Source organism: Puntigrus tetrazona, chromosome 8 (assembly GCF_018831695.1).
Source record: "Puntigrus tetrazona isolate hp1 chromosome 8, ASM1883169v1, whole genome shotgun sequence".
NCBI classification, from domain to species: domain Eukaryota; kingdom Metazoa; phylum Chordata; class Actinopteri; order Cypriniformes; family Cyprinidae; genus Puntigrus; species Puntigrus tetrazona.
This window is the reverse complement of record NC_056706.1, coordinates 21903210-21918742: the sequence shown is the minus strand read 5'-3', so window position 1 is coordinate 21918742 and position 15533 is coordinate 21903210. Positions and strand designations below refer to the sequence as shown.

Here is a 15533-nt window from a genome sequence, read left to right as displayed (position 1 = left end):
ACAAATTTAAAAGTCACATACTGTACGCAGTATGCATGCTATACTCTGCAAATGCAGTGTGTGTAGATGCTATTTGAAACGCAGCCAAAGTTTTAAAAAAAAAAAGCGCTTAGCTGGATGTCCCCAATTTCATGGCTAGACCAGACTTGTATCATATACCCACATATTCCGGAGGATAACTTTATCTCGACCTGATTTCAACCAATTATGTCTGATATAATTACGGTTTAGTAGCTCTAGGGAAGTAATTAATTCTTCGGGTCCCAAGAGAAGCGCTGTCTATTTTCGACTTTTTCGTATTGTCAGGGCAAGAGCCCTTATTTTGTCCTTCGCCGAGAAGAGGTTATTGAGTTTCACAGCTGAAAATGTTTACTAAGAAGGAATGGTCCCAAATATGGCATGCCTCTAACTAATACTTAAGATTTCTTAAAAGTGCCTGCCTAAACTTTATTTTGAGTTAAAGTACTTTCTCTAATCCAAGTTAACATACAGAGATATGTTGAAGTGATCTGTCGGTAGACTGAACTCCCTAAAGAGTGTAAACACTGTGAGCAAAAGTGGCCTAACCAATGGGGTGAGGTTGGGGCGGTATTATCTTTTTGGGCAACCAATGACCAAAGGGGAGTTTTCTGGGAAACCTGTTTATTTTTGCAGTTGATGATACTTAGAAAGTAACTTTGTACTCAGTGCCGTAATGATGATTAATTCGGGCTTGGAACGACTTGAGAGCTAATAAATTATAGCAAAACTGTATTTTTTTTAGGTTGAAATATCACGTGAATAGATCGACCATTAACCGATCTACAATGAAATTGAGAAATGTAACCTGAATGTCATTTCTAGGGGCAAAAGCACGCCAATTGAACATTAACCCTAATCTTCGGCTTGTGGTGGGATGTTAAGGATTTCCTTTGTTTTGCCACCTGCGGGTTGACGTTTGATTGGTTTTTACGCCGTTAAGTCGACGGATTGAAACGAATCCAAGTTTCTCGAAGCTCACACGGGGGTCACTCCGGAGACGTGTAAAATCTCAGGGATCTTGGTCTCTATTAACTTGTCTGCTACTCCTCTCCACCTCCTTCCTAACTCCCTCTCTTTCATCTTACTCTTTTTTTACTCTTTCAGGCCTGTTTTTTTTCTATGTCCTCATTTGCAGCTGAATGGGGCCCTTGGCTGTTCATTTTTACATTTTCACCCCTCTGAGAGACAGACTTTCCTCTTAACAAGTGGCTATAGGACAATAACGCAGGCCACCAGCTGAAATTGGTATTCCTGGCAGATTAGGCTGGTTGACCCGCGAAGGCTCAGGGGGCGTCGATCTCATACTAGGATTAACTTCCCGGATTGTTCTGTCACTCTGTGATTCAGTCTCTCCAGCGACGTTAAGCCAAAGCCATTCTGTTTTGCTTGGTGACTCCTCGCGATCGCATTTCATGCATCGTTCAAGTTAGCTTGAGGATTGCCCCTGTCGGCGGACTCTATAAATTCGTGTTTGTCTATTTTGTGTTCGTAAAAACGAAGCCGTGTTCATTCACAGCTGTTTATCTCCTCCAGTTTAATAGCTCTGTCGCCGTGCTCAATCCGAACAAACGGATTTCGAGAGTTGACGCAAATGCGGAAGAAACGTCAGGAAAGGAAAGAGTATCGGCCGATCCTTCGTTACCCCTAATACCTTAACTGTGATGTCAATACCAGTAGTGCCTGGCTCTCTGACCCGATTGGACTGTTGTAAACGCATCTATAACTTTGGAGAACAACGCATGTGCACAGACCCTTCATCCCTCTCAAATCGGAGTGGTAGAAGAGGACAGGGTTTGGGATTGGGTCTGGACGGGACCCAAGCGGCCCAGCTGTAGCAGAGATTATGAGAGACGAGAGGTCTGCGTGTACGGGAGAGGAGTAGGAACTAAGTGTGTTGTGTATACGCTTCATCCAAATAGATGTGGTAGAACGATCAAGCTGTCAAACAGCGTTGCTTGTAAAAATGCATTACATATCGATCTGCTTATTGGATTCCATTCTTTACACTAGCAAAACGAATTGCTTGTTTATAAGGCATGTTTTGAGGAAAATGTTGCAAAATACTGCAAACATTTTCACAAGAAAATGGCAATTCTGACACCTTTTATACCGTTCTTCTTGCTTCTTTTGTGGGACACCCATTTTTTTCCATGCATTGAAAGTCAACAGACTTTTTTTACCCCACCGTCTTCAGTGTAGAGACAAAAAAAGGGCTTTTTGTGTGTGTGTTCAACTAAAGAAACAAAACCCAACAGACTAAATGCCAGAGTTTTCTTTTTTGGGTGTACTGTGCCATTAATGGAATAGCTCACCCAAAAATTTTAATTATGGCATACTACCCCCAAGCCATCCTAGGTGTATATGACTTTCCATTTTTTTTTATTTATCCTGGGTCTTCCAAGCTTGCTAATGCTCGCGGATAGCGGCCATTATTTTGAAGCTCCGTAAATCAGATATATCTGCCGTCAAATAACCTATACACATTCAGGGTTATCGCATATCCTCTGAAGCAAATCGATGGGTTTTTGTACAAAAATATTTCTAGTTTTGACTAGAAATAATGTAAATGACTGACTGACTGAGCTCAGAGTTCAGGCAGAGGACATGTTATAACCCCCAAAGGCATAGAGGTTAGTATATCTGATTTACAAAGCTTCAAAATAATGACCTGCTATCCAGCGTTGCCAATACATAAAAAAACCCAAAAAACTGTATTTGTCTGAAAGAAGAAAGTCATATACACCTAGGATGGCTTAAGGGGCCACTAACTTATGCCGTAAGTAAAATTTTTGGGTGAACTATTCCTTTAAGTCTGGGGTGTACTTAGTTTTTCCTCCTACTATTATGTTTCATCCATAGCACAGTCTAATGTTGTAATCTTCAAAGTATTCTCAATTGACCATGACCTCAGTTGACCACAACCATTTGTTCAACTTTTGATACTTCACCTGGCCAGTAGAGGGCAACATAAAGTTGTATGGTTTTTATACTCAAGTCGTACAATCATGGCAACCTTTTGACTTTCTTACCTATCAGTTGCTGTTTCCACTTGTGCATTCTGCTGTGTTCCTTGATCATCTCAACAACCAATCAACAATCGATGCATAGAACTCCTCCCCCTATTCCCACCCTACACTTATTCTTTGTTTCACTCGTACGCATGTTACAGTATGAAAGAAAATATCTGTCTACGTGCATTTAATTGTGACAACAAAAATGATCACGAATAACCACTTAAATTTTTCATGCACGTTTAGTTTTCATACGATCTACGATTTTTTAAATTTTTAACTGGTCATTTTTGGAGCTATAGTTATTAAGAAGCAAGCATATTCTTTAAAATATCAGATCGATGTCCACAGAAGGTTAGCATCATGGAGGACACGATGAGTGAATGTTCATTTTTGGTTGAGCTATTTCTTTAGGAAAGTCGGTGGGATGAATTCTGATCTCATGTTGACTTAAAATGTGAAAACGTAGACTTTGCCGGCTTTGTCCTCGTTTCTCTCGCATGTCTTATGTAAGCGCTTGATTCATAAACTGAAATGCACCAGACAACAAACATACAGAGAAGCCGCAAAGCTCCGACTGCTAGCCTGCGCTCAGCTGTAGTTCTCACATGGCAAATGTTGTTCCCCTCTCTTTCCCCAGCATGGTTTTAATAAAGCACTCTTTGACCTGATTCCCTGTTGCACCGCTCACCAAGAAATGTGGTGCTTGAATTCCTCCTTTTTGCGTCTGCAGAGTCTGTCTCATAGCTCGGCGTGGAAAACCACAAGCACAGGAGGTTCAGCTGGAGCCGCTGGCCGAGCGCAGAGCCTGTCATACATGCACAACTGGTGACATCATACACTCCCATGGTCCGTTTTTCTTTTTGGAGACCGTCGATGGTTATTTAATGGCTTTTCAAGAGATCCTGCTTAATTCCAAACAATTTCGCAGTCGGAAAAATGAGTGAAATGTGGTAGTTATACGTACTAAAGAATGCTTTGCGATTCTAGCGCACTGGATTTAGTTGTAATCACATTCAAGATGATTTTTCATTCGCCAAAATACTCTTTCGCATCCTATAGTTTAATATGCGCCGCTATAATTAATCTAATCTTCGGGTTGTTATGAAAACATCGTTCTGTTTGCTTGAGCATCCTGAAAAGCCCAGCATCGCAACGCTGGCTCAGCCAATGGTGTGAAATAAAAAATTTGGCAAACCAATAGGAGTGCTTGTGGAAACCTGTTTGGAAAGAGTTATTTATGCAGTTTTGATCAGTGATGCTGGTGGCACACAAACACACTTTTTGGAACATTTAATATTTTGTTTTGGTATTTAGATCAAAAAGCGAACATTACGGTAATTGTGAGGCATTAGCAATGGAAGTAAAACTTAGTTTCATGTCAACAAAACTGTAAAATTGGATATTATGAAGTACGATTTTTCACACTAAAGTCAATTGACTTTAAAGTCAAGCATGAAAATCAACACATTTTTTATGTGTTGAAGAAATTGATTGGATTTAACTTAAAAAATTCGCTTAGGTTAATACATTTTTGATCCATGCCGCATCGCTTATTTTTCGCATTTGGTAAAAGAGCGCTCTGCGACAACTGCTAATCTCGGCTAAAACACTGGGTCTTAATTATGGCTTTTACAGGACACCGTGACAAATGTACTTGGCCTGATTGTACGGAAAATCTCCCTCAGTATTATAGGAATCTCAGGAACTTAAATGGTGAAGTTGTCTGCTTAAAAATATAAGGCTTTATTTCTAACCTGAAAGCCCTCCTGGGAACTTTCGGCGCATTCATCTAGATAAATTCTCCCGTTTATGGAATGAAAAATGAATGAGAAGCAGTCACGCACAATTACTGTACGCCTCTCCGACTGCAGTGTTTTTTTCCTGAAGGAATTGGAGAGCTTGCGTTGCGTAACATTTGTCTGTCAACATTATTTCCATAATCCAGCCTCAGGACAACAAATGAAAAAGTTTAATTTGTAAGACCTCATTTCCATAAGCTCCAGGATTCACCTAAACTCTCTAGGTGCTGTTGTTTCCTGGCTGCACTCGCTGGTGCGTTGAGCCTGTCTGTGCTGTTGTGCAATGGACGTTTAGAGCTGTAACCGAGCCAAAGGTTTCCTCTCTTGCCCTCTGGGTAAGGATCACAGAAAATGAGGGCTAGATATAGGAGAGTGAGATGAGATGAGGTGAGTGTGCCTGCGGACTGTAGGTCATTCAGTGCATGCCAACATGGTCTGGTCCTGCGGGTTTCTGCGTCTGTCTGCCAGCTGATGTGACTGCGGCTCATTCAGACCCTCTGGCAGCTAAACCGTGAACCATACATCACCCCGCTGCACGTCTGAACCCATTTCAGATGCTGGTTTTTAAAAATGATTGAGGTTAGAACTGATCTGAGACCTGCACGGAGTTATGTGTCACCACCGGCCATTTTTTGGGGAAGCTACTTTGATATCGTTGAAGCTGTAAGTTGCTTTTAAAGGTCAAGTGTGTCGTTTCTGTGCTGTTTCAAATGAATCGGGGGCCATGATGTAAATGTGTTTCCTTCGTGGGAACCGATTTGGAGAAATGCGGCATTGCATTACTTGCTCGCCAGTGGATGCTCTGCAGTGAATGGGTGCCGTCAGAGTCCAAACAGATGATAAAAACATCACAATTATCCACACCACTCCAGTCCATCGATTAAAATCTTGTGTTGTTGGTTTAAAAAGATGCTTTATCCATGAATATTTCTCTTTTTATTCACTGAATAAAATGTATTTTCACTGAAGAAAGCAAAATTATGGATTATGGACTGTTATATTAGCCAGAAACATGGTTTGAAGTGTTAAAAAAGCCATTATGATGAATTTTCCTGTTGAGGTTTTTCACTTCACTAGTCATTTAGTATGGACCGGAGCTGTGTGGATTATTGTGATGTTTTTATCAGCTGTTTGGACTCTCATTCTGACGGCACCCATTCGCTGCACTACATCCTTTCGTGAGCAAGTGATATGATTCTATGCATTTCACCAAATCTGTTGCCTTGAAGAAACAAAAAAACAAACTCATCATCTTGGACGGCATTGAAAGTGAGTCAGATTTTTGGCAAATTTACTATTTAACTGTTTAATTTAAAATAGTTCAGCCGTTTTTTTGGATCAACTATTTCTTTAAGAAGGCAACGTCTTTGTAACAGATGAGATTTTAGCATTTCATTTAAAACGAAAGAAATGTATTTATCTCGCACAAAACGTACAGTTTGTTTTATTGCTGTTATTGTAGTTTTGTTACTTAATTAGAATAACAGCACCAGTTTGCACACAGACATGAAACAAAAACCCACTGATAAAAGTCAGTTCCATGAAATGTCTGAAAAACAGTTTGCCAAAACAAACTGTCCAAACCGAGCGATTCGCTAAAATGAATCAGACCTCTCAACCCTATACTAAGGAGACAGAGAGGAATCTTTCAGAAGACGGCTTTGATTATTGCCTCAGGTTGCTCTGCAATATAACGTAATATACAATATGTGACAGGCTGTAATCTTTGTCACGCCACTCTGCTTCTTGTTACTGGAAAAGCTGCACAATTTTAAAAACTGCTGTAACAAAAATGTTGTCATGGTGATAATTCACCCAAATGTACCCATCCTCGTGTGGTTCTGACTCTCTTCCACATTCGAAGAAGACATTGTGAAGGTGATTTTTCAGCTACTCTGATTTTTTTTTCAATTTAATAAGGACAGAACAACCATAAAGATATCACAAATGTGTTCCATGTGAGTTGAATCTCTGCTTTTAGGTGAATGTCCAGATTTTAAAACCCAGCGGACTCAAGCTGTCAGCTTTCTGTTAGCAAACAGCTTGAGTTTGTACATATGACTCTGATAAGAGAAGGTCAAGAGAGGTAAAAAGAGCGTGGAAGCATCGTGTGGAGGAGGAGGAGGACATCTGGTTTTCATACATCTGCCATTCTAAGAAGCTATATGTTGTGATACTGGTTTTCAAGTCAGGAATTAACTTCCTGTTTCTTTTCTCTTTTCCCTAGTATGCTGCTTTCTGCTCAATGAGTTATAACAATCTAAATCCATTGCCCGGCAGCAAAAACTCTTTTGCCAAGAACAGTGAGGTCCAAAAGTCTGCGTCCTCTGGTTTAAATGCTTCTATTTGGCAATCTTTTTAAACTTTTGAAAGAATAATAAATGATATTTACATCATAACAGTTTGAGTGGAAATATTTATTTCATAACAGAAGCACTAAAGCTGCATGAGCTCCACACGTGGATCGGATGATCATGTTCTCCAGCATGATTTGATAACGATCCAAAAAGATCATCTTGTGCTTCGGTGGAATCCAAGAACATCTGACTGTCTGAACAGAGTCATGTGATCAGTGTCATAGAACTAGTGCGTGAATGTTATTTTGAAAAGTTCTTTGAATTTTTAGTTATAAATATTATTGATGCTTTCTTGGACTTAATAGTCAGCGTAATTTTTTTTTTCGAGCATGACAAACATCAGTGTTGCCAGGTTTTGAACTACTTTAGCACTGTTACGTCGGTTGTTTTTCATGTCCTTGGGTTGAAGCGACCCCAAAAACGTGATATTTATCCCCTTTAATGTAAATTTTTACTGCATTAAAAAAAATCTTATTTTTTATCCCTCAGAAAGTGTGGCAACCTGGCAACCCTGACAAACGTACACTCTTAAAAATTAAGGTTCCAAAAGGGTTTGAAGTAGAACAGTTTTAAGTTCTCCAAAGAGCCTTTCTTTGAGAAGTCTGAAGGGACGTTTTAATATCCAAAACAGCCTTTTTACACTATTAAAGAACGTTTTGTCCAAAGGAAAGGTTAATAGATGTTCCTCAAGGAACTCGAATGTCCAATATTTTTTGGCTGTTAGTATATTTTTGTGTTAATTTCCCAATAAGCAATCTCTCTTCCAAATTTATCCCAAATCAAATGATCATAGAACATAGAAGAGAGAGAATCTTCAGTGTCAAGACGCTCTTCGCATAATTCACTAGTACGAGCCTGTTCGCCACCTCCGGCATTGCACTCCATTTGTTCAAGTAATGACACAGCAGGATCTAACAAACAACACGAGCCCTGTCGACGTCTTCAGCATGTGTGTATTCCGAGTGAGAGAGCATGTACGGATGTTTATATATGTGTGAGCCGTGCTGATGTGAGCGGGCAGTGAGTAATGAAGTGATCTGAAGAATAAGGCATGTGTTCCTCTGGGAAGTTTTTAAGCTGGCTTGAGAGCGTTTCGCTGATGTGGGTGTTATATGTGGGGAAAGAGGATTTCATTGTGTGTTCATTGGCATTCTGTAACACGGGGCCACAGGTCAACTTTTATTTTGGTTTCGGCAAATTTCAGCTCTCAGCCAGATTTACTCTAGAGAAATGTTTTTTTTTTCTTCCTCCTTGCCAGGCAGATATCTTCCCACACATTTCTGCTGTTACATGCAAACATTACAGTAAGCTGCTGTTGTTGTCTTTTGTAATGTGCCCTTCATTTCTACCATTGCTACTATTAGGATTCGCCCAGTGTTGTAGAGTAAAATCTGAAGAAGTAGTTCACCCAAAAAGAACAATTTGCTGAGAATAGTCTCACCCTCAGGCCATCCAAGATGTGAATGATTGCTTTCTTCATGGTAGCAGATTTGGAGAAATGTATCATCACCTGCTCACCAATGGATCCTCTGTAGAGTCCAAACAGCTCATAGAGAAAAGCTGTCTGTTTGTAAAAAAACTTGTCTTATACGTATTAGGAAAATGTTTTAAAAGTCAAGGTACTTCAGATCCACTGGAATTGACTGAAGGTATAACAGTTGATTATTATTATAAATATTCTGTAAAAATGGTTTTATATCAAACAGCTTGTATTTTTAGCAACTTTTTTGTTGCTAGTTTCTTAAAGGGGTCATAAGATGCTAATTTACCATTTATTCTTTAGCGTCTTGATGAGAAGTCTGTAACATACGTTGGTTAAAATTTATCAGTGGTAATGTAAAACAACACAATTTTTACCTCGTCAAAAACGGCTCTGTTCTCATACAACCGTTTCGGTGCATGTACCTTTAAATGCTGATGAGCTCTGCTCACCCCACCCCTCTTTTCCGACGGGCAACGAGCCATTATTAGGAAAGGCGATTTGCAGAGGTTCATTATAAAAACGAATAAACGAAATCCTCATACTCACTTCTTCTGTAGATGAAGGTGGATCACGAATGATTCACGCATTTAGGGTAGCTCAGGGGCACAAAAGTAATTCTCTGCGTCTTCGGCGGCTCAGGTGTCGGGAGTAAAAGACAACTGCTATGTTCATTATTACATCCAGCATAAAAAACACCTCAATCGATTAGGAGCCAATCTTGTCTACACCTGCCCTGTGTGTCGAAACAATAGGGGCTGTTGACAGCTCACTCAGGGCGGATCTAAGACAAAACCAAAAAACTGACGCTAGTGTCAGTCTACAATCGTGGTAGGGGCCTGTACAGAACTGCGTCACTCAGCCAAGAATCTGAGATCCCCATCCACATACATTTTTTTTTTATCATATAAGCATCTCATCCAGATAGATCCAGCATTTTGAGAGAGTGAAACCATGTCCCAGAGTGAATAAATCTGAAAACTTGACACTGCTACATCACATAACGGCAACAAAAACATGTCATTAGCTAACATTGTACATTTTAATCTAACATGAACACAAAATAATTAATGTATTGTTCCATGTTCGTTTGTGTACCTCATGCAGGCTTCATGTGCATCGTCCAAGTCGTCTTCTCCGTTTTAGAATTATAGCGCCCTATAATGGTCTGGCATGTGTACTACATCGTTTTTTGTCGGTTTGGTGGTTTCGTGTAGACTCAGATATGTTTTAAGACGAGGATTAAAAAAAAGATTGGATAGGGGAAGTTCTGGCTTCATGTGGACGTTGCCTTATTGGGATAAAAAAAAAAAACCTCTGGGTGGATTTTATCATTATAGGGTGGTTGTGTACACACACTGCCAACACGCATTTGAAAGCAATTGAATTTTGGATCTACCCCTTTAAAGCTGCCAAATTCCCAACTCCTAATTTCACTTTGCAAAATTTGCTTGTAGCTTGGTTAGCTACAGTTTTAGAGTAGCTTCCCACACAAGTAAATGACACGGTTAAATGATGTACTTAAACTATATCACAGCCTAAACAGCTTTAGTGTAGTCAGCAGCTTTTGTTAGCAACTCACAAACTAGCATTTGTAGCTGAAGTAGATAACGCTTACAACAACTCAAGCAAGAAATACTTTCAAAGTAGCTTCCCAGACGCTATCAGTATTTGTGGATCTTGTCCGTGAAGGTTGTCTGACCACACTCTCTGAAGGTTTCATCTAATTTGCCTCACAAGAGTGTGTGCATTGTCTTCTAAATAAAGATGAGCGCCGCGCAATGCGTTAAAGGGAACAATATGCTTTGTTGTTGGTGTGGAACGATCACAAAAACCTCGGGAGTTCTCTGTCCAATCATCTCGTTCACACCTAATTAGCCACAAAAATGAGGACGCAAACTGACCATGAAAAGCGAGTGTTGGTTCGCTCGCCGCGTTGGCGACACCTCTGCCACGTTTACATAGCTCTGAATAATTCATCCCGTCATCCTAGCAGAGACTTTGGAGAGTGTAGTAAATACATTGTGACCTTTGAACTGCTGTTTAGGCGACTCTAGATGCTTCTTTACATGCGTTTGTGGAGCACTTGGGCTTACTAAGGTTTAAAAATGCTAATGCAACGAGTGGTTAAGTGTTTGGATGGTTAGAGGAACCTTTGTTCACACGTTCAGATCTCAGATTAAAACAATGCAGCTATCATATACAGAGAAAAGGAAAATTAGTGCAAAAATTGGTCATACACGCTGACATTAATAGCTCTTTCCACTCATCAGGTGTCATTAATATTGGTGTGCAAAACGAGGGCGGTCTGGCTGATGGTTGGATCAATAGCTCTTTGTAGGCAGTAATTGGTTTGTTATGGTTAGACGGGCCGCAGTCACTGTTCTGACCCCCTGCTACCCTACAGCAACTGTTTCCATTTACACACACACACACACACACACACACACACACACACACACACACACACACATACATACATTGAAGTGTGTGTTTAATTGTGCACATGCAGTTGCACAGACTCAACCTGGTGAAATACTGAAACTTTTTTAAAATATTTACTCAAAAGACCAAAATAATCATGTTTCGATTCTCTAGTTGTATTTTAGGTTCACAGTTTTTATATATATTTTAGATATTACACATAAACACACAGACATATATCCTTCAGAAATCATTCTGATATGCTGTTTTGCTTCTCAAAATACATTCCTTATTAATTTAACAGTTGCTCTACTTCATATTGTTGATAGCTGTGATGCATTTTTTCGGGATTCTTTGATGAATAGATTTAAGATAATCGTCTTTACAGTATACTGCACTTTGTAAAAAAAATTCTTTTTGATTTAGAAAGGATGCATTACAAAACTCCTTGCTGACCCCGAACCATTGACTGGTAGACTATACTTCAGAAAAGCTCTGCACTTCGACTGAAGTCCCGATCAAGAACGACCTGTTTGTTTTCCAAACGGCTGGCATCTCTTTGGTGGTGTGCCTTCAGAAGTCAGCGACCGTTCCCACGAGCCGTCTGAAAGTCTAGCCGTCTGAAAGCTGTCGCCCTTCTATCGCACTTTCTTCGTCCTGGCCTCCCTCTGACAATCACTGAAGGCGACACATAAAGCCCCTTCCCCAGTCCGTGGCTGGAGCCTGGTCTGTGATTAAGGCTCTTCAAAAGCAGCAGCAGCCGCCGCGTGGGCTTCTGCCTCCTGATGCCCAAATTGCAGTGTCAGGAAACGTCAAGGTAAGCATTTGCTGAGGAAGAACAGCTGGAAGTGTTTTTACAGGAGAGAAGGGACTGCACTGTTTACAAGATTCCCTCATCCCCGCGCTCCTAACACCATCTGCCTGTGTCCAGAGAAGAGATGTGTTTGTCTTACAAGAAAAGAGATGCCGTTTCCTCCAGGGAGATGTCAGTTTATTACAGGATTTGTACATGCTTGTAAATATTTCCTTGAAACTCTAAATCAGTGTTTCTCAATCCTGGATCTGGGCGCTCCCCCACTACTGCTCGTTTGTACGCGTCTCTTTATCTGACGGACCCTTTTCAGGTCCTGGAGTTTCTTCTAATGAGCTCGTGAGTTAAATCAGGTGTGTTTGTTTAGGGAGAGACACAAAATGTGCAGCGTTGGGGGTCGAGGGTCGAGAGACACTGAGCTAAATCAACAGCACTTTCCTGGACGCTTGATTATCTGAATCACTCTCGCTAGGTCATAGGTCACAGTTCACCGCAAAATTTAAAAATGCTAAATTAATTAAAAATGACTTTACTTCACTTAATGAAAAAAAGGGAAAAGAGAGAAATAATAACATCATGCCTTATTTGACTTCTCATTAATGAAATACATCATTTTAATTATACTTTTTAACTTAATTTTCACTTATATATAATAAGCATAAATATTTTTCTAATAGAAATAAATTAAATTGAAAGTCTTTTTAATAATTATACAGTGTAAAAATTTGGATATATATATATATATATATATATATATATATATATATATATATATATATATATATATATTATATAATTAGATTATATATTATATAATTAGAATATATATATCAGAATATCGTGTTTGTATATGAAATATATTTATCATAATATAAATTATATTACTATAAATATAGACATGTAAATATTTTTTAAATATATACTGTATAAATACAATAAATACTGAGCGCAAATACACTATGCAAACAAAAGCTTTTTTTTTTATTTAATTAGTTTGACCGCTCGATTTTACGTCCAGTCGGAGATGGTGAACTCCTGAAGGTCGTGATGAATGTGAATAGAGGTGTGACAGCGGCAGTAGTGTTTTTCTCATGCGCGGCGGGCCTCACGACCCCCAAATCCCAGAAGTCTCTGGTGCTGTGGGTGGTATCTCCGAGACCTGTCTAGACCTCGCATGTGATCCCCTCGGGCTCTCAGACCAGTCCAGGCGAAACTGGCTTTCGTTCGCATCCAAGCCGATCGCCGAGAGATGCCAGGCAATGAAAAACGCCCCGCAATTACAGCACATCCTTTTCAAAGTATCAAAGCCAATCCCTCTACGGCAGAGCTTGTGTTGTTCTCTTTTAATGCCCGTCCTCTCCGTCTCTTCATGGGTGGTGGAGGGTGTGATTGACAGTCATAATAGCGTAGATTACTGCAGAGAGACACCGAGCTGCGAGCAGGAGACCGTGATTAAAAGGCCTTGCACATTTTGAGGTCTACTGAAATGATAAGAACCAGCCTCCCTGGTGTCGGTTTTAGCGTTAGACTGATATATTGGCTATTTTGACTTCAGCGGCATCAGATAATAACTGCGTTGGTCTGGGTAACACAGAAGCTTTTTAAGATCTACTGATAGGGAATGAACGTCTCGCTGGCTTTTCAGTTAACCTTAGGTAAAGTGCGCGTATTATCCATCATGCTCTGTAGAGATAGCCAACCAATAATTTAGATTATTCAGATAAAAGTTTTTTTTAAATCATAAGTTTTACAGGAACACATTTTAACTGGTGTAGGATTTATTTCAAAAGAATTTTCGTTCGGAAATTGTAAATATAACGATTCATTGTAAACGCGATTTTTCTTGAAGTTGTCAATATTTCTGTTATTGTGGCGAAATTACAGGAAAATACTATTTCGGTTTTTCTACTTTTAAATTGCACGTTTAATGTTGCAAATTATTTAGACATTTTAGAGCAGTTGTTTTACAAATTCTTGAAAAGGAAAAAAATTGATGTTATAAAAATTGTAAAAAGTGAAAATAGTTTCAGAGTAAATTTTACAACTGCCGTTAACCATATTCAGTTACGGGCTCAGTAATACACAGAAAAACTATCTATGACTGAATATTTCCACAATAGACACAAGCTCTTTACATTTGTGTTTCTGGCCTGGGGAAAATATGTGAAATTACATATAATATATGATTAGATTTGTGCTTGAAATAGATGAGTGCTTTTATTCGGCAAGGATGCATAAAATATGTATAAAAAAATGCATCACAGTTTCCACAAAAATACGAAGGATGTCAACATTGATAATAATAAATGTTTTTTGAACAGCAAATTAACATATTAGAATGATTTCTAAAGGATCGTGTGACATGGAAAATATATTCGAACTAAGCTTCTTGAAATTTGAATAATTTTTCATGTTATTAGTATTTTTACTGTATTTTCTATCAAATGCATGCAGCCTTGGTCAGATGATTTATATATATATATATATATTATATTATATATATATATATATATATATATATATATAAATTACGTATTCTCCATGTCACTGGAGGTCAGTAAAATCCAAGATTATTGTCATATCAGCTAGTGCGACATAAACAATTACCGAGTGCAAGGCCAAAACAAATTTTAACTCAATGAAGCCCAGTCATCGGAGACCAACCCATTCCCAATCAATCAATTCTCCCTCATTGTCTTGTTTCAAGTGGAAAGGTTAAACCGAGAGCCCGCAGTGGTTCTGAGATCTGCTGCAGCTGTAATAAATGTGTCTGGATAAAGACCAGCGGCAAACCCCGATCTGCCACCGCGCTGCTTTATTCCATCAAAGACGGCTCATCTTTTTCTCCTGTCATTTATAGATCCTCTCTTGGTACGTTCGCCGAAGTTCATTAGTTCACAGGCATTGTGCTTCAGATTCGTAACGTGAATCCTTTCAGGCCTCGTGCGATGAGATTCTGTCTGTCTTTAGGCCTGCTGCTCCGATAAGCTCTTTTTTTTTTTATTTGGGTGTGTAGAAAGAATGAGGATTGGGATTTGGTCCGTGAGGATTTCGAGCTCGAAAGACAAGAGAGGATTAAAACGGGAATCCCTCGAGGAAAAACGCGGATAAAATGCGTCGCCGGAAACAACTGGACGGAGAAATGATCGGCCTGGCATCTGATGGGGCACAATTACACGCTAGATTACGGGCTGGTGGAGATCCGGAGGGTCTTTGGAGTCCAGGTTGGACAGAGCAGACGCAGACCGGTAGCCTAGCAACGGTTTGTTTGGGTTTACAGAGAGCTGAGGGGCTTTTTCACGTACGATTGTTTTGGGTTTCTTTAAACGCCCTATGCAGTTCACGAAAGTGATTTTATGTCCATAGAAAGCACATTAAATGTAAGTAAAGTGTCTGCTTTTAAGGTTTCAAGTAAGTTTTTGGAGAATAAAATGTTGAATTAATGTGACATTGCCATTCGGTGTAATGCAAGATTTATGTACAGCTTCAAACAACACGCTTATCCTGGCTTGGGCATATTAAAATACATAAGAGAGCGTGTTCAATTTTATTGTGTATTATATTAGTAAAAAATCTTACTGACAAATGGGCAAACCCTAGGATAGTGGCACATTTAAAAAAAAAAAA

The 15533-nt window shown here is 39.4% G+C and overlaps 1 protein-coding gene across 1 annotated transcript in view; it reads left to right on the top strand.

Annotated features, from left to right (window-relative positions):
- The window catches only part of bmp1a (bone morphogenetic protein 1a), a 64031-nt gene that overhangs the window by 936 nt on the left and 47562 nt on the right, over window positions 1-15533 (top strand). The gene's annotated exons all lie outside the window — the stretch shown is intronic.